Below are 21,714 nucleotides of genomic sequence, written 5' to 3'. Positions count from 1 at the left end.
TAACTACTAGATTTTGCATTTGTTAATTTTGTTTTATTGTGAGTGACTGCATTATATAATTTTGTTTTATTGTGAGTAACTGCATTATATAATTTATATTTATGGGTAGAAATGTTGAATTTCCTTTCAATAAAGAATTTCAATTTTGCCTTTTTGAATCAGATAAAGCCCAATTTGTTGGTTGACAAGGACATATTTCTTTCATTGGAAATTTGGAACAAAATGAGCTTCCACTTCCAGAAGCTAGCCTGGCTAGAACCAATTCTGCTCAAATATGCTCATGGTCCATGGAGCAATCTCATATGATTATTAATTTATTATATATTTATTTGGTCCATCCGTCCATGGAGCAAGCCCAGTAAGAGAAACTAGAAAGAGTTTATTAATTATTATATTAATACAAACTAAAAAAAAAAAAGCCTAATAAAAAGCCTAATAAAAAGCCCAATAAAAAGCCTACAAAACTCAATCTAGCAATCTCAAATTAATTTTTGGCCCAATTAACAATAAGTAAAAGCCCAATAAAAAGCCCACAAAAGCCCAAACCGATTTAACCGACCGGTTAACCGATTACCGATATGACCGATAATTTTCGGTTAATATTTCTTATCGGTCGGTAATCGGTTAAGACTTGGTTAACCGATAGCTTATCGGTTAACCGACCGATAAGTCCATTAACCGGTCTTAACCGACCGATACCCACCCTAGTATGGTTGTTTCGTGACCGGCGTAGCCTTAACGGGCGGTCACTACAGGACGGACATCATTAGTGGTGTGGGCCACCTGAGGTCAGACTCGGTCGTGCCACTAATGTTATGGACGGTAGCGTACAATATTTGGGGCATTGGTGTTGTATTACAGGTCCCTCAGGACAACGCCAACCCTGCTGAAAATGGGTAATATCTCGGTTAGACCATACTGTTGAACCATCATTGTTACTTACGATTATAAGCGTGTATCATATATCTATATCACACCTATGAAAAACCTTCATGACTACACTTTTGCATCGAGTTCATCACTAAACTAGCATGGGTATTATGTGCATTAACATTCACTAAGTCTTTAGACTTACCCCCTTGTTTTTATATTTTTTCCTCTCCAATATGAATAATTGCGCGATTTAGCTAGCCTAGACAAGGCTGCCTTCAGATCAGACATGGGTGATTGCACATGACTTGATCCGATTCATTTTTGAGGATATGGACTCTGAATGGTTGAAGTCCATGTGGGATGATGGAGGAACCACCCGAGCAGACATGATTGAGATTATTATCTCTTTAGCCCTACTTAAGCTTAAGATTTGATCTGTAGATCTTTTATAAGACAATTATGATTTGGGAATGCAATATTTTGTTTTGATGATGGTCCGATGACTGATACATTTGATGACTTATCTTTATATTATGAGGTATTATGCTTACTCTGATGTATAAATGTGTGGTTGTTTTAGTTGTTGCTCTCTATTCCTATAGTTTAAAAGTCTTCCGCTGAGGTCTCTCGTATAGGAGTGGTTATGATCCATGAGTCTTGTCCCATGTGGGATAGGGCTGGGAGACGAACCATGTGGTCAATTACCAGTTAATTGATTTTCCCATCGGGGTCGTTACAAATACCCTCATCATTTTAGCTATCCACTTTCACTATTCTATTTAAATATTATATTTCAAAGATTTCTTTATTACTTCTATAAACAAATATATTTTTTAATGTTTGTCTTTTTAAAAAGGTCATATTTTTGAATATTTGTCTTATTCTAACATTCATATTTTTTAAAAAATTGTATTTTCCTAAAGGTCTTTTTTTTTTTTTTTGAAATTTTTTCTTATCCTAGCGGTCTATTTTTCAAAATTTGTCATTTCCTAACAGTCATATTTTTGCAAAAAATGTCATATGCTTTCAATATAAATAAGGCCATTTTCTCTCCAATTATCATTCACCTTAACTTGGGTTTATTTTCCATTCAATCTCTGTTTTTTCACTTATGGCTTTTTTTTTCTTTCTTTCGTTAAGAGTCGTTATTTTCTTCCCAAAATTCTTCTTGATGACTCTCATGATGATATAGAGATAATTATTGGTGTTCTAGAAGAGGAAGGATCAATATCGCACCGTGGTAGAACCCAACGTTGTAAGTACATCATGCATAATCGATTGCAAGGCCACGATAGGCTTATGTGTGAGTTTTTTGTTGAATCACCAGTATACCCTTCTAGACTATTTTAGAAGTGGTTCTAGATGAGGTGTCCAATTTTTCTTCGTATTGTATCCCAAGTCGAAGATCACAAGCCATACTTCTTCCAACAAATAAATACAGTTGGAATACTTGGTTTTTCTTCCCTTCAAAAGATTACCGTTGCACTAAAGATGCTAGCTTACAGAGTAACTTGTGATTATGTGGATGAATATCCGAGGATTGCAAAAACCACAACATTGGAAAGTCTAAAACTTTGTGGTCACTAACAACCCGTGACGTTGCAAGATTGCTAGCAGAGGGCCAAAGTCGTGATTTTCCCGGGATGTTGGGAGCATTAACTGCATGCATTGGAGGTGAAAGAACTACCCGACCTTGTGAAGAGGTATTTACTCTGGCTATCATCTTGAAGCAACTATTATATTAGAAGCAGTTGCTTCATTTGATCTTTGGATCTGACATGCATTTTTTGGGTTACCTAGGTCTAACAATAACATCAATGTGCTAGAAAGATCTTTTCTATTTACTAAGCTCACTCAAGGGCGTGCTCCTTGAGCCAATCTAGTTTACTATTGATTTTATGACTTTAGCCGGTGATTGTTTAATTGTTGCACGCTTTATATGAATGGTTGCGTAGTATTTTTCCTCTTTTACTTCTAAACTAATCTGTTGCAAATCTTCTAGCAATTCCCTTGGAATACTTTCTATCTATAGCATGGAGTTTTGAAGCAACTTCTTCATGCCAAGATCCTCTCTTTTCTGGCCATTCCAGAATGTCTTATATTCAGGTGACATGTTTCAGTCAATGTCATCTTTCATTACTTCAGTTGTTAATATTCTTGCCAACACTGCCAAATAATTAGTTGCAGTGTTATGAGCGTGAGTATAAGTCAACACAACTTAGGATGAGCTTCAAGTACATTCAACGCCACTTCTATGGCCATGTCAATGGGGTTGTCTTTGGATTTTTGTTTAGCCTTTTTCCTTGTTTTTATTCTTTTTTTGCTCTTTAAAAATCTACTCAACAAATTTTTTATTGTGTGTTTGGGAAGTGACGTTCTTCGCAACGTTAAAGATTTCAATTGCATTTTTAAGGCCCAAACAAGACCCTATTACTTCCGATGCAATTATCAAGTGATGCTGCTGTCCAATCCATCCCACAATAGATTGGCTGGAAGCATTTGTCCCTAACAGTAAAGGCTAATGAGCTCATTCTACTATTTTAAGTCGCTGTGGCATCTATGGTGATTGTAATGTCACCAATGGGTGACCACTTCTATTCCCTTATATTTGCTCTTTTACCTGATTGTAACATTATGTTAGTGAATGTTTTACCCTATGCCAAAAATATTGAAGTAGAATAACTGAATTTGGAAGTCATACCTTTGAAGTCACCTGATTGTGGTGATATCCCTTTATGGGAGCAATATTCGTCAAATTCCCTGATTAGTCCATTTTTTATCTACAAAATCCAAGCTAAAGTATTTAATATTAAGTGTTAGTGAAACATGAAACTATAGGTAATTGAATGGGAAAGAGTGCATGCTTTTAAAATAAGTAATACCTTGTATTGCTCATTAGTACCACTTTGGTGGATATGTTCAATCTGATTCATGCAAGTAGTAAACTTAGTAACCGATTTTTGAATGATTGACTACCTATTCATTAAGGAGGTATGAACTCATTTAGAAGAGAACTCCTTATGTTGATGGAAGTATGCTTGAATTCTTTCCCAAAATACACAATGTGTCTGGTCAGTTCCTTGCACAACATCCATGCCAACATTTAGCCACGACGATACCAAGAGCTTGTCTTCCTCTACAAAGAAGTTGGAACCCTATTGTGATTTCTTAGTGGAAGCCATAACAAATTGGGGTTGAAAGTGATCAACAGACAGTGGAGCTTGTTGAGATTCACCCAAAAATGAGTTTTTCATACTAGTATCTCCCTCGAACAAATTCATGAAGGAAACATCTCCTTGCACTTGGGAATCCATCCTAAAAGCACATATCAAAACATTTGCCCAAATCAAAGCAAAGTAAAAAAAAAAAAGAAAGGAAAATTACAGTTTATCCCCCCAAAGTTGACAGCGTTTTCCAATTCGAACATCAAAGTTTCAATTTTTGCAATCCAACCCCCCAAAGTTTCAAATTTTTGCAATTTGACCAATTGTATCCAAAACTTCCCATATTGCCCCTAATTTTTAATTTTTAATTTTTTATTAAAAAAAATTCAGTTTTGGCCATTTGGCCATTTTTGCACCCCCAATTTTTTTAAAAAAATAAAAATTATGGGCAATATGGAAATTTTGGGATAATATTGGTCGAACTAAAAAAAAATTGAAACTTTGTGGGGATAAATTGTAATTTTCCATAAAAGAAAACAAATGCTAACAATTCCTGTAAAGCACACAAAATAAAATGGGGAAAATACATTTGCCTCCTAAACTATCCACCAATTTGCACTTTTAACCCCAATGTTTAAAAAGTAACACTTTACCCCCCCCCAAAGTATCTGACATTGACACTTGACCCCCATGAAAGACACTTTACCCCCTGAAGTATTTTGAGTTGACACTGCCCCCCCGGCAAAGTAACTAAGTTTTGGGGGGATAAAGTGTCAACTTAGGGGGGGGGGTGTCAACTCAAAATACTTCAGGAGATTAAGTGTCAATGTCAGATACTCTAGGGGTAAAGTGTCACTTTTTAAACATTGAGGTTAAAAATGCAAATGGGTGGATAGTTTAGGTGGATAAAGTGTATTCTCCCCAAATAAAATTCCTCAAACTATCAACATTATCCTTATACAACTCCGTATATGAAAAATTATATATAAATCGTTTATAAAGAAATATCAAACGTAATGGAAGATCAATTTACAAAACATATACTGAAAGATCATAACCTAAATCACAACCCATATTTGCCATAAATCATAAATCGATCTTTAGTAGCATAAACTGAGATCAATCACAGTAAAACTGAGATAACAACAAGCTTTACAACCACATATGAAATCTTCAATTCCTTAGTAGTGCATTCACCTCACAAATGCAAACAACAAGACAACGAAATCAAGTGCTTTTTAACCATTATCAGCCATCCCCAACTCTGGATCTTGGAGTTTCAAATGCCACAATATCTCAGCCAACTATGTAACCCACCCTCACCTAAATGCAATCACCAAGATGCCATCAAAGCGAACTGGAAATGCAAAGGTTTAAATGTGCAATAGCAAAAATCTCAAAGTTGTGACAAAATCCACCACAACCCGCTAACCAAAATAGAATGGCGTTCAAAATGATTGAAAAGATCAATAATCACGTAGTAGGAATGTACAAGAAAAAAAGATCTAAACAAGTACTAGAAACAAGTTTGCAAGTAACAAAAAAAAAAAAAAAATCTAAATCATGCAATAGGAATGCACAACATATGGTTTACTCATATAGCAAGAAGAGAAGAACCTCCAGTAGACCAATTAACATCATCTAGCAGGAAGAGAAGAACTTACAAACGGTAGAGGAACCTAGGAAGATAAGAACCTACAAGTGACAAAGGTGCCGTTTGGCAACCACCAACATGACATTACACTGCACTGTTCACAATAAAAAAAAAAAAAAACACTTAAAAATAAAAATAATGATTGGTATAGAAAAGTGAAAAGGTGGTCTTGAAAAGTAGAAAAATTTTGTTTCGTAGTGATATTTTTATTTGAATAGTAGTAAAAAGTAAATAATGTGATATAAAAAGTTGTTGGGGTGCTCCCTCTTTATGTGGAGACCAACCCACATGGCAAGCAACAAAGGGAGACAAAAAGAAAAAAAGAGATATAACCCTTTGTGTGCTATGTAAAAGAAAGCGTGAGACAAAAAGAAAAAAAGAGAGAAAAAGAAAAGAGTGCGGCGCAGGGAGAGAGAAAAAGAAAAAGAAAAAAAAGGGTTTCGCCTATTTACATCTGTCAGAGATTGGAGGTTAGTTTGTGGTTCGATCTTGATGCAATTTTAGAGTGTTGCTCATGACGACGAGTGCTACGTATTGATTGGTGTCGATCATTGGAATTCCTCTCCAATCACTTGGTTGCTAATACCTACTTGGTGAGATCTTTCTTTATTCTTATTGGAATCCACTTTAGGGTGATGAATTTATGTTTAATCCAAGAATGCATGTATTCTTGATGTGGTGATAACCTCTAGATATTTCTCTAAGGAAGACAATTGTAAACTCATTATTGTTGATAGTGGAAGATTTAACTGGACTAGGTCTCGTGGTTTTTACCTTCGCATTAGTGGGTTTTCCACGTAAAAATCTTGGTGTCTTGCTTGATTATTATTTTGCTTTTGTATGACTATTTAATTTGCACAAAGAGGGGTAGATTAATTCCGCTGAGCATCTGAAATTGGTGTTCACCCCTAACAAAGTGGTATCAGAGCCTTTTGGTTCATTGTTCGTGTGGAGTTCTTGTGTGAATTAAATGGAAGAGTCATTTACTAGCATGGTTAAACTCACAGCTTCCAATTATTCAATTTGGAAGACTAGGATGAAAGTATTTTGTATTGCAAGGAATTGTTTGACCCCATTGAGTTGAAAGGTGTCAAACCAGTTGCTGTAACCAACAATGATTGAAAGAAATTGAATAGGAAAGCCGTTGGATATATTAGGCAGTAGGTTGATCAAAGTGTCTTTCATCATGTAGCTAAAGAAGTTGATGCTTATGGTCTTTGGCAGAAGTTAGAGTGTCGTTATGAACAAAAGACTGCTCAAAACAAAGCTTTTGTGATAAGAAGGCTTATGAATTTGAAGTACAAAGATGGGCATAGTGTTACGGAGCATTTGAGTAATTTTTAGGGAATGTTGAATGAGTTGTCTACCATGAAACTTGCACTAGATGATGAGGTGCAAGCATTACTTGTGGTGAGTTCTTTGCCAGACAGTTAGGAAACCTTGGTGGTGTCACTCAGTAATTCGGCTCCCAATGGTGTGATAACTATGGGTATGGTAAAAGACAGTATGTTCAATGAAGAGGCAAGAAGAAAAGAGCAAGGTATTTTTTCTCATTCAAAGGCACTTGTTATAGAAAGGCGGGGGAGAAGTAAAAGCAGAAAACCTCGCAGGTGTGACAGTCGTGACAAGTCAAGAGGAAAGTCCTATTCAAAAATAGACATAAAATGTTTTCACTGTGGCAAGCCTGGGCATATAAGAAGAGATTGCAGAAAGTTTAAGAGGGAACAGTTGGGAAAAGACGAAGAACGTCAAGAAGAAAAAGACACTGCAGTAGTTGCATCTGATGGTGATGTGGTATTAGCTTTTGATGAAGCTTATGCTAATCTCGCATGTGATGAATCTACGTGGGTAGTTGATACAACAGCATCTTTTCATATTACTCCACATAGAGATTTCTTCTCTTTCTACACCAATGGCGATTTTGGTTGGGTTAGGATGGGAAATGAAGCAAAGTGTAAAGTTGTGGGCATGAGAGATATACAGCTAGAAACCAGCATTGGGTGCAAATTGATTCTTAAGGATGTCAGACATGTTCTTGAAATGCACTTCAACTTGATTTCTATTGGGAAACTTGATGATGAAGGCTACCGCAATTACCTTGGAGGTGGACAGTGGAAACTGAGCAAAGGTTCTCTTATCTTAGCCAGGGGAAAGAAGACCAACACTCTCTACAAGACAGCTGGAAGACTAGTCAAGGGAGATGCGATTGTTGTTGAGAATGAAAACTCCACTAAGCAATGGCACAAGAGGCTTGGTCACATGAGTGAGAAGGGACTTCAGATTCTCGCCAAGGAACAGCTCCTACCTAATAATAAAGGTTCGTCACTAACGCCCTATACTCATTGTCTTGTTGGAAAACAAAGAAGAGTTTCATTTCAAAAATCCTCTTCATCAAGAAAGTCTAATATTCTTGATTTAGTTCACACTGATGTCTGCACTATGAACACTAAAACTCTAGGTGGTGCTCTTTATTATGTGACTATTATTGATGACCACTCTAGAAAGGTATGGGTGTTTGCTTTGAAAACCAAAGATCAGGTATTGGGTGTGTTCAAAGTCTTTCATATGAAGGTGGAAAGAGAAATTGGGCTTCCTTTACAAATACATTTTACTTAAGTTAATGAAACCAAAAGGAAAATTTCATAATTTTATACTATAATTGATGTTACCGGTGCAGTTACCATCCCAATGAATATGGCTGTTGCGTCTTTCATTTAAAGGCCAGAAACACAAAAACGAAACAAAATCAAACAAATAACAATGCTAAAGAATTAACATATGTGAGTTAAGGGGTTTAAATGTGTAACATTTGGCATTTATCAACTGGTATATAGATTTCATAAATGTAATTTCTTTGGCTCATCACCCAAGTTATTGGATGCAAAGCAAAGCAATATCTCGGAATGATTCTTGCTCCATTAGGAGTACTTTGCATGCACGCCAGTAAGTTGTATAATATAGTCTCTACCAATCTATAAAAAAGATCACATTGTTTAACAATCTATGGTAGCTGAACTGGACATCGGTGCTAAAGTAAAGGTATTGAATAGTCAAGAAAGGTATTGTATAGTCAAGAAGCCTTTCGCATCATAAGATAAAGCAGGGTGCAATGAGGCTAACAATTTCTTTCCATTAGAACGCAACGAGTTTAACAAAACAGGTTTCTATTACTATTCTCAAGGGATGAATCCTTGGTGGGGTTTGCTTCATAGTGATTTTGTCTTACAACAAGGCCAAGACACTTTGGTAATCATGAGTAGCCTTTATAAGAATCAATACAAACATGTATATAATTTATGGACTCTTTACATCATGACAATGAAAGGCCTAAAATCAAATGCATGCATGATTACCATCAATTTTCTTCAATTCCTTTTTTTTTTCTTTTTTTTTTCTTCTTCTTCTTAATAATCAACACGCAAAACCTATTTTTAGTTTATTGGCGTTTCAATTTTAATTCATACAAGAGTAATATAACAACACCAACGCTGGTGTCAATAGTAGAAATACTAAAAGATAAATGTAAGTATATACCAGATTTCATATACTTCACAGGTTGGCTCGAGCATAAAGATGTCCCAATAAATGCCATACAGTCGTTGGAAATATCCATTGTGTCAAAACAGTTGCATTGCATCTTCAAGATACAGCAACCTAGCACAAGCAATTACATAACGTTCTCATGTTCATTCCAAAAGCATCCTCCGATGCCCATGATGCAGAACTAAAATGGAAAGTAATATCAGCAGGGGGCCAAAAGCTTTACAGAATAACATATAAGGAAAGCTACACCTGTTTTCTACATCGATCATCAACATTTTGGATGCTACATACATGAAATTTTTGCTCACTTCACCATCAGATTCTTTTTCTTTTTAAATCCCATCCTTTTTAGGCTACCAATAATCTTGACAAGAGCAGGAACCATCCTTGAAATGGTGAAAATGAGTAGAGTCTTTCACAATAATTTCTCTGACCACAAGCTTGGAGATAAATTTTATGGTGGAATGACAATCATTACATACTCTAAGGTTCTTCATAATTCTCAAGGTAGTGTTCTCTGGAGTACTTAATAGCCCAAATGCAATCGCAAGTTTTTCACTGTGATGTCTAAGCATATGTTCCTTTACCTCTTGCTCAAGGTCGCATAGTACTGATTTAGTATCAGGAATGAAACCCATCTTTTTTATCTACTTCCAGATCCTTTCCATCATATGGTATATGGCATCTTTCTGTGGGTGAAGCCCATCTTCGACCCCAAAGACATGGACTTTGTTCTGTACCTGAAGCCAACTGAATCCTTGATCTTTCTTTACTCCTCTATCTTTCCTTGATTTTCTAATTTTAGCAGCAGCATCCCGTGATCTCCCACAAGCTAAATATAAGTTAGTTAGGAATGAGTAGGCCCCACTATTGCAAGTCTCAAGAAGAAGCAATCCTTTTGCCGCAACTTTTGCTAGGTCCACATTTTTATGAACCTTACAAGAAGGTAAAAGTGAACCCCAAGATATTGTTAGACTACATGACACACTTAAGCCACCTAAGCTGTCAGGTCAACCTATCAAACTCACTGACTATGCAGCCACATCATCTTCATCAATTAGCATAGCAAAATCTCATAAAGACAAAGATCTTGCAGCTGTCGAGGATCCTTGTGATTCATCACATCTAGCCTTACCATCAGTCAATGATGCAGCTAAGAAAAGAAGATCATCTCTCCTTGCTGCTATGACATGAAGATATGCACACATAAGGAAAGATTTGATGTAATCTTATAGGTTGTTTTGTAAACACACAATCATATAATATCATGGATGATTGTGTGTAATAGATGCTTGATTTGTATAGTTATTCTTTCCTTACATTTACATTGTAATTAGCTTATATAAACTCATGTATCATTCGGTATGAATTATTGAATACAGAAAGTTATTCAGCCATATTCTTAGTCCTCACTGAATTATTTTATGGTATCAAAGCAGTGAAAGGAAAACTTCTTCGATCCTGCAACAATGGCCAATTCCTCTGCTTCTTCCTCATCTTCTGCTGCACCTCTAACCAACTCCCTCAGCTCCGCATCTCCTGCACCAGTCACCACTACCTTCACCTTACCTAGTATCACTCAACAAATCTCCACCAAACTTGATGGCCCTACAGATTACCTGAATTGGGTAAGTCATTTCAACCCAATTCTGAATACCCATGATCTGATGGGTCTTGTTGATGGGAGTGAGACATGTCGTCTCAAATATGTCATTGATGAAACTGGACAAGTCACCACAACAGTGAATCCAGATTACTCACTTTGGTAGAAGAAGGATCAAAGCCTTCTTAGTTGGTTCAACACAACAATGTCAGACTATATGCTATCCTCCCACGATGGATTAAAGACAGCTAGGCTAGTTTGGACCACACTGTCCACTAGGTATGCATCCTAGTCCAAGGCCAGAGTTTCATACTTAAAGAGACAGTTGCAAACTCTCAATCAGGGTTCTAAGTCTTGCTTAGAATTCCTCAATAAAATCAAATCATGTTTAGACATGCTTGCTGCTGCAGGACAGCCTGCAGGAGATGATGATCTCATCTCCTACATCCTTGGAGGCCTGAATCCTGCCTATACCACCTTCATTACCTTGTTCAACTTCACCACTTGAACAACATCCATGACCTTTGAAGAATTTCAGTGTGAACTACTCAACCATGAGATCCTGCTCAATAGCCATCAATCATTGCCACATCCACTCACTGAATTAGGCAATTTTGCCCTTTACTCTAAAAAACCAAGACATCCAAGTGACAACTACAACAAAGGGAAGTCAGGGGGCTACTCCAAGAATTCATACCAGCCTGCAGGAGGCTACTCAAGGAATTCATATCAGTCCAATCAGCCAAAAGGCTACCAAACAAACAACTACCAAAACAATCTCAGGCGACCAGGAGGCAATCACTTCTCACAGAAATCCATTCTTTGTACACCTCCCATTGGCCCTTCTCCTACTTCATTTTCTCCTAGAGCATCCTGTAAAATTTGTGGGAAGCCTGGACACTTAGCACTGGACTGCTATCACCAAATGGATTACTTTTACCAAGGGAAGAATCCACCTCCACAGTTGTCTACTATGATGGCTCGAACTCATTCCTTTGCTGCAGAACACAATGATGAAGACCCTTGGTTTGCTGACAGTGGAGCTAACAACCATGTCACGGCTGCCTTAGGCAATCTGATGCTTCAAGAACCCTTTAAAGGTGACGATGAGGTTGCTATAGGTAATGGCACAGGTTTGCCCATATCCAACATAGGTTCATCTATTTTGTACAATTCTAAACACCCTTTCAAATACCCCTTCAAATTGAAACATATTTTGCACTGTCCTTCTGCAGCAGCTAACTTGTTATCTATACATCAATTTTGTGTAGACAACAAGTGCTAGTTATACTAACTGACTCTCATTTCTTCGTGAAGGACAACCTCACAGGGCAGACTCTTTTGCAAGGGCCAAGTAGGGATGGACTCTATCCAATCTTTTTGCCCAAATCAGCCAATAAAGTCAATAAGGTTTCAGCATTCCTCGGAGTCACAGCCTCCTCCAAGATATGGCATAGTCGGTTAGGGCACCCTGGACCTCCTATTTTGAATAAAATCAAACAACTTATAAACCTACCTGTACTTGGTCCTATCTCAAATGAAAATTTGTGTGAACCTTGTCAAGTAGCAAAGTCTAAGTGTCTTCCTTTTTCTGATTCTAATAATGTAACTGCCCAACCATTAGAAATAATACATTCTAATTTATGGTGTTCTCCAATTCCTTCTCTTAATGGATGTCGTTACTATGTGATTTTCATTGACAGCTACTCAAGGTTTTCCTAGATTTATCCAATGCATAACAAATCAGATACCTTTGCATGTTTTGTACAATTCAAAAGCCTAGTAGAGAACTTATTGTCTAAGAAAATCAAGGCCTTTCAATCTGATGGAGGAGGGGAATTCACCTCCAATCAATTCAAACACCTCCTAAGTTCAATTGGTATCTTCCACAGAATTTCGTGTCCTCATACCCCTCAACAAAATGGTCTTGCTGAAAGGAAACATAGGCATATAGTGGATACTGGTTTAGCCCTACTAGCTCAATCCCACCTTCCCTTTTCTTATTGGGTTGATGCATTCAATACTGCAATCTACCTAATCAATAGACTTCCCACAACCGTGCTGAAAAATCACTTTCCTTACTTCAAATTGCTTCACAAACAGCCTGATTATTCTCTCCTCAAAGTCTTTGGTTGTGCTTGTTATCTTCTCAGACCTTACAATGCTCACAAGTTGATGTATAGATCAAAGAAATGCATCTTTCTTGGCTACTACTCTAATTACAGAGGCTACAGATGTTATGAACCCCTATCCAAAAAGACCATCATCACTAGACATGCTGTTTTTGATGAGACTACCTATCCAGCAAAAGATTGGTTGTCCACTCCACTGCAGCCCTCTGCAAATGAATCTGCTCCAACCAAGGTAAATCCTTCTACTCCTATTTTAGTACATTCTATCTCTGCCACACATGCTCCTCAATCTATTGCTGTTGAACCTCTAGTATAGCCTGTTCACTCTGCATGTCCTGATTTAGTCACTAAAGCTGTGTCCATTGAATTCATCCATATAGCTGCCCCTAGCTCACCCTCAACCTCCCCCACAACCTCTCATACGGAACCATCTTCCCTTTCCATTGTATCACCAGCTATAGCAACTCCAGCCACTGCAACAGAAACATCTCTTTCTCCTTCAATCGAAGCACCTGTTCCTATACCCTATCATCCCATGATCACCAGACTTCAGGATAGCACTCGCAAATCCAAAACATTCCCCAACTACAAGCTCTTCCTATCCACTAGACATCCTCTAATCGCCCTTCATTCTAATGCTCCTTTGTCACACCTCCCTTCTGCTCCCACTAGTTTTTCCCAAGCAGTCAAATCTTCTCACTGGCAACAAGCCACGCAGGAAGAATTCCAAGCTCTCCAAGCCAATCAAACCTGGACCCTTTGCCCTAGGCCACCTCATCACAATGTTATCACTAATAAATGGGTTTTTAAGGTGAAACAGAAAGCTGACGGCACTCTTGACAGATTTAAGGCTCGACTTGTAGCTAAGGGGTTTCAACAACGAGATGGTCTGGATTACACTAAAACCTTCAGTCATGTGGTCAAATCTGCAACCATACGAGCTATCCTTGCCTTGGCAGTTCACTTTCAATGGCCTACTAGACAATTGGACGTCTCCAATGCCTTCCTCCATGGTAATTTACAAGAGGAGATCTTTATGGAATTGCCACCAGGTTTTATTGACAACCGATTCCCTAACCATGTTTGCAAACTTCAAAAGGCTATCTATGGACTCAAGCAAGCACCTAGGGCTTGGTTTACCAGGCTTGTTGCTACCTTGCTTGCTCTTGGATTTATTGAATCCAAAGTGGATTACTCTCTTTTCATTCTCCATCACAACAATGTGCATCTCTTTCTCCTCATTTATGTAGATGACATCATTGTCACTGGAAACTCCATTCCTGCAATTCAACATCTTGTTTCTTGCCAGCAGCAATCCTTTGCCATGAAGGATCTAGGCTTTTTGCATTACTTCTTGGATGTCCAGCCCCTGTCAGGAGGACTTCACCTCTCTCAAACCAAGTATGTGTCTGATCTCCTAGGCCGTGTCAATATGACAGGAGCTAAGCCTGCCAAGACACTTCTTCCAACTGGTTCTCAGCTCTCTTAGCTTGATGGTGATCCTCTCCCAAATGCCTCTGAATACAGAATTTAGTAGGAGCACTTCAATACTAGACTTTAACTAGGCCCGACATTTCCTTTGCTGTTAACCAACTCTGCCAATTCATGCACTCTCTTACTTCTACACATTGGACTGCAGCCAAGAGGGTTTTTAGATATCTCAAAGGCTCAATCAATCATGGTTTACACTTTGCTAAAGGTTCCCTTGACCTCAATGCCTATAGTGACTCGGATTGGGCAGGCAACCCTGATGACAGGAGGTCCACTACTGGCTATACTCTCTTCTTGGGACCTTGTCTCATTAGCTGGTGTGCTAAGAAGCAGCCAATTGTGTCTAAATGTACTGAGGCTGAATACCGATCCTTAGCCTTTGCTACGGCTGAGCTCTTCTAGTTGAGAATGCTTCTTCAAGAACTGCAGATTTATCTCCATTGCTCTCCTACTCTATGGTGTGACAATCTTGGTGCATTAACCCTGGCTTCTAATCCAGTATATCATGCACGCATCAAACATATTGAGGTGGGCTATCACTTCATCCGTGAGAAAGTGGTCAACAAGGATGTCACCACTAAATATCTGTCCACCCTTGATCAAATTGCCGATATCTTCACTAAGGGCCTCACTACCAATCGGTTTCTTCTTCTCAAAGACAAGCTAAAAGTGTGCTCTCCACCCATTAACTTGCGGGGGAATGTTAGACTACATGACACACTCGTGCCACTTAAGTTGCCAGGTCAACCTATCAAACTCACTGACTATGCAGCCACATCATCCTCATCAGTTAGCATAGTAAAATCGCATAAAGACAAGGATCTTGCAGCTGTCGAGGATCCTTGTGATTCATCACATCCAGCCTTACCATCAGTCAATGATGTAGCTAAGGAAAGAAGATCATCTCTCCTTGCTGCTATGACATGAAGATATGCACATATAAGGAAAGATTTGATGTAATCGTATAGGTTGTTTTGTAAACACACAATCATATAATATCATGGATGATTGTGTGTAATAGATGCTAAATTTGTATAGTTATTTTTTCCTTACATTTACATTGTAATTACCTTATATAAACTCATGTATCATTCGGTATGAATTATTGAATACATAAAGTTATTCAGCCATATTCTTAGTCCTTACTAAATTATTTTAGATCTGACATCTGGTTCAACAGGCATACTTTTATGAAATCATGTGCTTCTTGTAGCAATCCAGCACACCCAAATAGGTCAATCATGCATGCATAATGGCTTAAGGTGGATTCAATTTTATGTAGATCTTGCATCAAATGATAATACCTTCGACCCTATTCCACCAATCCCACATGTGTATAGGCAGAGAGCACACCAACATAAGTTAAATGGCTAGGTTTAATACCAACTACTAGTATCTCTTCAAAAAGTTCTATGGCTTCTTCTCCATGACCATGCTGAGCCAAAGCACTAATCATGGACGTCCAAGAGATAGTATCTCGATTATTCGGTATTAGATTTAATACTTGCTTTGCATTGTTAAGGCTTCCAGCTTTGGCATACATGGTAATTAGAGCATTACTCACAGAAACAGATGATGCTTCCCATGATCTTATGGCACTTAAATGAATTTGTTTGCCATGATACAAAGAAACCAAGCTTGAACTGACACTTAACATGGCTGCTTGAGTGTGGTTGTTTGATCATTGATCTGAAAAGCTCCAAAGCTTCATTATTCAAGCCATTCTGCACATAACCTACAATCATAGTTGTCCATGCAACCACATCGCGGTCCCTTAATGAGTCAAATATCTGTCTGGCAGGGTTTATATCCCCAAGCTTGATGTAGCCATCCAACAAGGTTGTAAAAGCTATAACATTGAAAGCTGAAGAACGGCTTTGCTCCACAATCTTTCTTGCAATTTCAACCCCACCGGACTTAGCATACATTGAAGCCAAAGCATTCGCAACTGCCCTAGTGGTATCAAACTCAGTTCTAATGATGTAGGCATAGATTTGTTTCCCAGAATTTAACTTCTCAAGATTGGTGCAGGCTGACAAAGCACTTGTCAATGTGAACTTATCAGGCTTTAGTTAAGAATCCTTCAACATGTTTGAGAAGATTTCCAGCGCTTCAACATCAAAACCATGCTGTTGTAACTTGCAACAATTGAATTCCATAAAACTACATCTCGTTATGCCATCTGTTTGAATTGGCCAAGAGCCAGGTCAACCCAAGCAGACTCCATATGCAATGAAATCATAATGTTCCATGATGACGTGTTCCTCAACCTCATTCTATCAAAAAAAAAAAAAAATTCTGTTATTGAATCACCACACTTAACATACATGTTTAGCATGGAATTTGCCATAGGAATACATCTACCAAGCCCATGTTTAATGAAGAATGAGTGAACCTTCCTACCAATATCCAAAGCTTCAATAGTGGCACATGAAGCAAGAATATTAGTAATGGTTTATCTCCGCTTTATAAAGTGTGGTCTCCATTCAATATAATCTTTAGAAAAAATGTTAGAGGTCAATATTTTTTCTATATTTAGCTCATAATTTCTCACAATCAACCATTTGATTTATGGACTTATGGGAACGTCACATAAATCAATGGTGAACCCCACAAATCTAAGAGTTGATCAATTGAATTTATAAGAAAATATAGACTAAATATGATAAACTTATTAACCCTAACATTTCTCATTAATTAGTGTTACCTGAACAATTATTCGTAACAAGTGGCTCAAAATATATTTACAATTTAGGGGAAAATACATTTTACTCCCCCTCCCCCCCCCCCCCCCAATTATCCACCTATTTGCACTTTTAACCCCAATGTTTAAAAAGTGACACTTTACCCTCCCCCCCCCCCCCCCCTCCCCCAAACTTCTAAATATATTGTTGCAATTCGACCATTACGACTTTTTTCTTTTCCCAAATGCCCCCATCCCAATTTTTTTTTTTAATTAAAGTTTTTTTAAAAAATAAAAAAATAAAGGGGTGGCCGGCCACCCCAGTTGGGCCTGGGGGTGGCTTCGGCCACCCCTTAATTTTTTATTTGTGTTTTTTTTTTTTTTTTTTTTTTTTTTTTTTTTTTTAACTTGGGATGTGGGCATTTTGGGAAAAATAGTCGAATTGCAACAATTTGGAAGTTTGGGGAGGTAAAGTGTCACTTTTTAAACATTAGGGTTAAAAGTATAAATAGATGGATAATTCAAGCAGTAAAGTATATTTTATCCTATAATTTAAAAATTAAGGGAAAACTTTACTTTGGCCCCCTGAACTTCCACCCGATTTTACGAATCTCTGAACTTCCAAATCTCTCCTTTTGGACCCCTGAACTTTCAATTACTCTCAATTAGAACCCTTTCGTTAATTTTAGCTATTAAAAATACAAAAAAAAGACCAAAATGTCCTTGATTTTCATTTTTTTTAAAAAATAACGTTTTGAAAGTTGAAATTTTATACAAAAGTCAGGGGTATAAACATCATGTAATGTTTAAAATCTGACAGAGGAGTCCACATTGAGAGTAATTGAAAGTTCAGGGGTCCAAAATGAGAGATCTGAAAGTTTATAAAGTTTGTAAAATCAAGTGAAAGTTCAGGGGGTCAAAATGAAATTTCTACTTAAATTAATTATTGTACTTTTTGTGGAAACTTGGAAAAAGATAGGGACCTAATTGTTCCCATGGCCACGTCTGTAGACCTGTTTTTCTTTTTTTTTTTTTTTTTTTTGAAAGCAAAAGAAAAAGCTTTGGACTTTTGTGAGCCATGGACACATGTACGAGGGGACCTTTGGCAATGGAAGTCTGAGGTAAGCAAAAAGGGGCAGCCCACGGAGGCAAAAAGGGGGCAGATTATCTGCATACGACTCAAAAATCTCAATGGCAACGAAATCATCATATGGTCCACAAAGCAAAACCTTTACTGTTTGAATAGTTTTCTGAATGATGACGTGGGATGGACCTCGTAAATATCTTGGTATCTGCTAGGATTATTTGGCTGAGAATATGAAAGGAAAAGGGATCAAAGCTGCCAGTGTTGTCCGGCGGGGGATAGCTCCGATGCCTAAGTTAGTCACAGTGTTTAAGAGAGAATATAACTTTGAAAGTGATAAACAAGACAGAGAGAATAAAGGATATTCAATTAAGGAGAGGAAAAAGAAGTTACCAAAATTTGAGAGGGGACCCCCATTTTATAGGCATCGACTTGTACCTGTTTACTTGACACGTGGACTTTACCGAGGATGCACGTGTCGAACAATATATATTTTCAAAGAAGGATGAAAAAATAACATGCAAATATATCCAATATTCTGAGAGTAAGACTCGGTAGTCCACGTAAGACTCGGTATGCCGAGTCTTAGGACCGAGCGTTGTGTTCTGAGTTCAGATAAGTATGAATACCGAGCATAAGTTTGATGAACAGTAAAAATTAACCGAGCTTTAGTGATGGGTTGACAAATTACCTTTCCGGGCCCAACACAGCTGACCATGATCCAACAGTTACCCCCTAATTTCCTAGTCTAAAAGACTATAGAAATTTCATATTTCTGAGAATGGTTCAGTTTAGTTTTTTTTTTAGTTTAGTTTTTTTTTTTTTTAAGTTCGGTTTTGTCTTTGTTAAAATAAGGCGAGTTGGCTCTTAAATTTCAAAGGTTTTCAAATTTTGAATTTCAAAAGAAAATGTAGTTGGAGCGTTTAATGACTTACCTCCGCCTTTTGAGAGCCACACATTGGGTTTCCCGTGGTTAAAACTTAAGGTGGCCACGTATCAGTTCCTGCATGGAAAGTAAAATAAATGGGTGCCCTTTCACTGAACCCTAGCCTCTAGGGTTTAAATGCGTTGCTTCGTTTTTCCCCTTCCGAAAACCTTTTTAAAACCTCCTTCCCCTTCAATTATTCTCCACTGTTTTCAACTAGAAGCCATTGTTGTCCCTTCTGAGCTTTTGCCGATTTCTCTCTTCCTTTCAAAACTGGCACTTTTTCCTTCAAATCTTTCTGCCGAGTACTACTTCCTAAAGGTTCTGTATTTCAGAACCTCGGTCGAGTCTATCCCTTCAGCCGAGCCTTTCATTCATCCAAACTGCCCCGTACTCCCTTATCTTGATTTTCTTCTTCCCCTGATTGAACCTTCGGTCAATCACCTTCGTTTGAGCGTTGCCCACCTTCTAATTCAACAAAATCTTTCTTCCATTCCTCATCAATTAACGCCTGAATTCCAATACCTAATGAGTCGCAAAGCCGAGGATGCTCCTAGTGCGTTGGGTGCTTTACACCCAGTCACATGGGAATCGAATATGTCAGATGATAGCGAACCTGAAGTCTGACAAATCTGCCAGCTTCCCGACTCAATTCGATTATGCTTCGATAATGACAGTGTTGGAGATGTGGTGGACATCAACAGTAATGAAGTCTGCGTTTATTTGGAGATGTTTCGGATAGGTCTGAGACTTCCGTTTTCGAGGATAGTCCGGGAGCTGTTGAGTTACATTCGGATAGCTCCACATCAACTATTGCCGAATGGCTGGAGAACCTTTTTTGCCTGTATGGTCGCCTAGCCAAAGATTCTTGGGGCAGAGCATCCCCTTATAGTGGTGAAGTTTTTGAAGGTTTACTGACTAACCAAATGCCCCAGAACCGAATTCCTATTCACTTTCCAAACGCGGAAGAAATTAAAGCTCACCTTCAGGTCCACTTATACCAGTAACAAAGGGTGGAAAGATGAGTTCTTCTTCATTCAAGGTGATAAGTGCTAGAATATTCATATTTTCATCCCTTAACTTGCATGTTTTAATCCTTTAGTTTTGGTTAATTAGGCCATTTTACTTCCTTTTTGTATTTTCTTTGTTTTATAGGCTTTTGGAAGAAAATAAAGCGTTTCTGGAAAAATTCCAAGCTTAAAGGGCAAATTGGGAAGATCTAGAAGATATGATTAAGCTTAACCAATCATAGTTAAAGTTTAATCAAATAAAGGAATGGATTAATTCGGAATTTCTCAATTTGAAGTCAAATCGGATTGGATGCAAAATTGGATTCTGAATACGTCTCGGTATTTTGGCCATAACTTTCATCTCAGATATCCGATTGAGGTGATTCAAGCGACATTGGAAAGCTAACTCAAACTACTACAATTCATTGTGAAATAGCATTTTCCCAATTCGGAGCGCCGCAAGGCCAAAATCATGCCGCAAGATAGGACCGCAATTCTGGGCGAATCCTATTCCGATTTGGGCTTAGGTTTTCTTTAACCTAATTGGGCTTGGACTTAAATCTCCGAAATTCCTAGGATTACTAGGGCTTCTAGGACTCTCTTAAGCCCTATAAATAGACCTCTAAGCCTCACAATTGAGGGGGATCAGACGAAGACGCGCCGGAGGCGCCGTTCTTGGTCGCTTTCCGTGTTTTTTGGGTTTTTGTAGCTTGGAACTCGAATTCTTTTGTAAGTTTTTAATTTTAATGAAGTAATTTAGTTTCTTTATGATTTCTTTTGTCATGAGAGGCTAAATCTTCAACTAAGGTTGAAGATGAAGCCTCGCCATTGATTAGTTTTATATTTTTATGTTTTGTTCGTACAAATCCGTCGTTTAATGTAATGTATGTTCGTTTCAATTCAATTGTGTGACAAAATTGTGATTGATTGTTGTTTATAAATCGTGAAAACGTTGGATATTCGTTGTGTTTCATCCAACGGATACATCGAATGATTTGATTGAGACTTATATCCATTGTGATTTACGGATACAGTGGATGATTTGATCTCAATTGGATATTCGTTGTGATTTGTAATAGAGATGGATTCATCGAATGATTCAATTGGTTTATAAAAAAACAATAGAACATATATAGGGTTTAATTGTTTGTCGGATGCATGAATGAAAACATAAGAATGTATGCTTTGATTTGGTGAGGTGAATTCTAAAACCTTAGTCGTTTATCTTTTGATTATTTTTATTTTATTTAGTTTATGTTAGTTTATTTTCAAAATCAAAATCATTCGGAACTAGGTTAAGATATAATTGATTTAGATAGAAATTAAATTTCAAAAATACAATTCTCTGTGGGATCGACCTCGCACTTGCAATCCATTAAACTACAATTGATTCGTGCACTTGCGAGTTAAATAAATTTGTACATCAAGTTTTTGGCGCCGTTGCCGGGGATTTGTTTGTTTGTGAAAATTGATTTTTGTTTAAATTGATTTTATTTTTCTACTAGTTATTTTCTTTTTACAGTTTGTTGCCTTTTATTTTTATTTTTTTTAT

At 37.6% G+C, this 21,714-nt stretch overlaps 2 pseudogenes; one reads left to right on the top strand and one right to left on the bottom strand.

Annotated features, from left to right (window-relative positions):
- The first annotated feature begins 2,235 nt into the window (after positions 1 to 2,235).
- LOC148588206 (uncharacterized) lies at positions 2,236 to 2,746 on the top strand (annotated as a pseudogene).
- A 6,841-nt stretch (positions 2,747 to 9,587) lies between these two features.
- On the bottom strand, positions 9,588 to 16,915 carry LOC132169621 (pentatricopeptide repeat-containing protein At2g22070-like; annotated as a pseudogene).
- Positions 16,916 to 21,714: the final 4,799 nt, after the last annotated feature.

The sequence above is a fragment of the Corylus avellana genome, chromosome 1 (genome assembly GCF_965113065.1).
Source record: "Corylus avellana chromosome 1, dhCorAvel1.hap1.2, whole genome shotgun sequence".
NCBI classification, from domain to species: Eukaryota; Viridiplantae; Streptophyta; class Magnoliopsida; order Fagales; family Betulaceae; genus Corylus; species Corylus avellana.
Note: the sequence above shows the minus strand (reverse complement) of the source record. Positions and strands in the feature narration are given on the sequence as shown.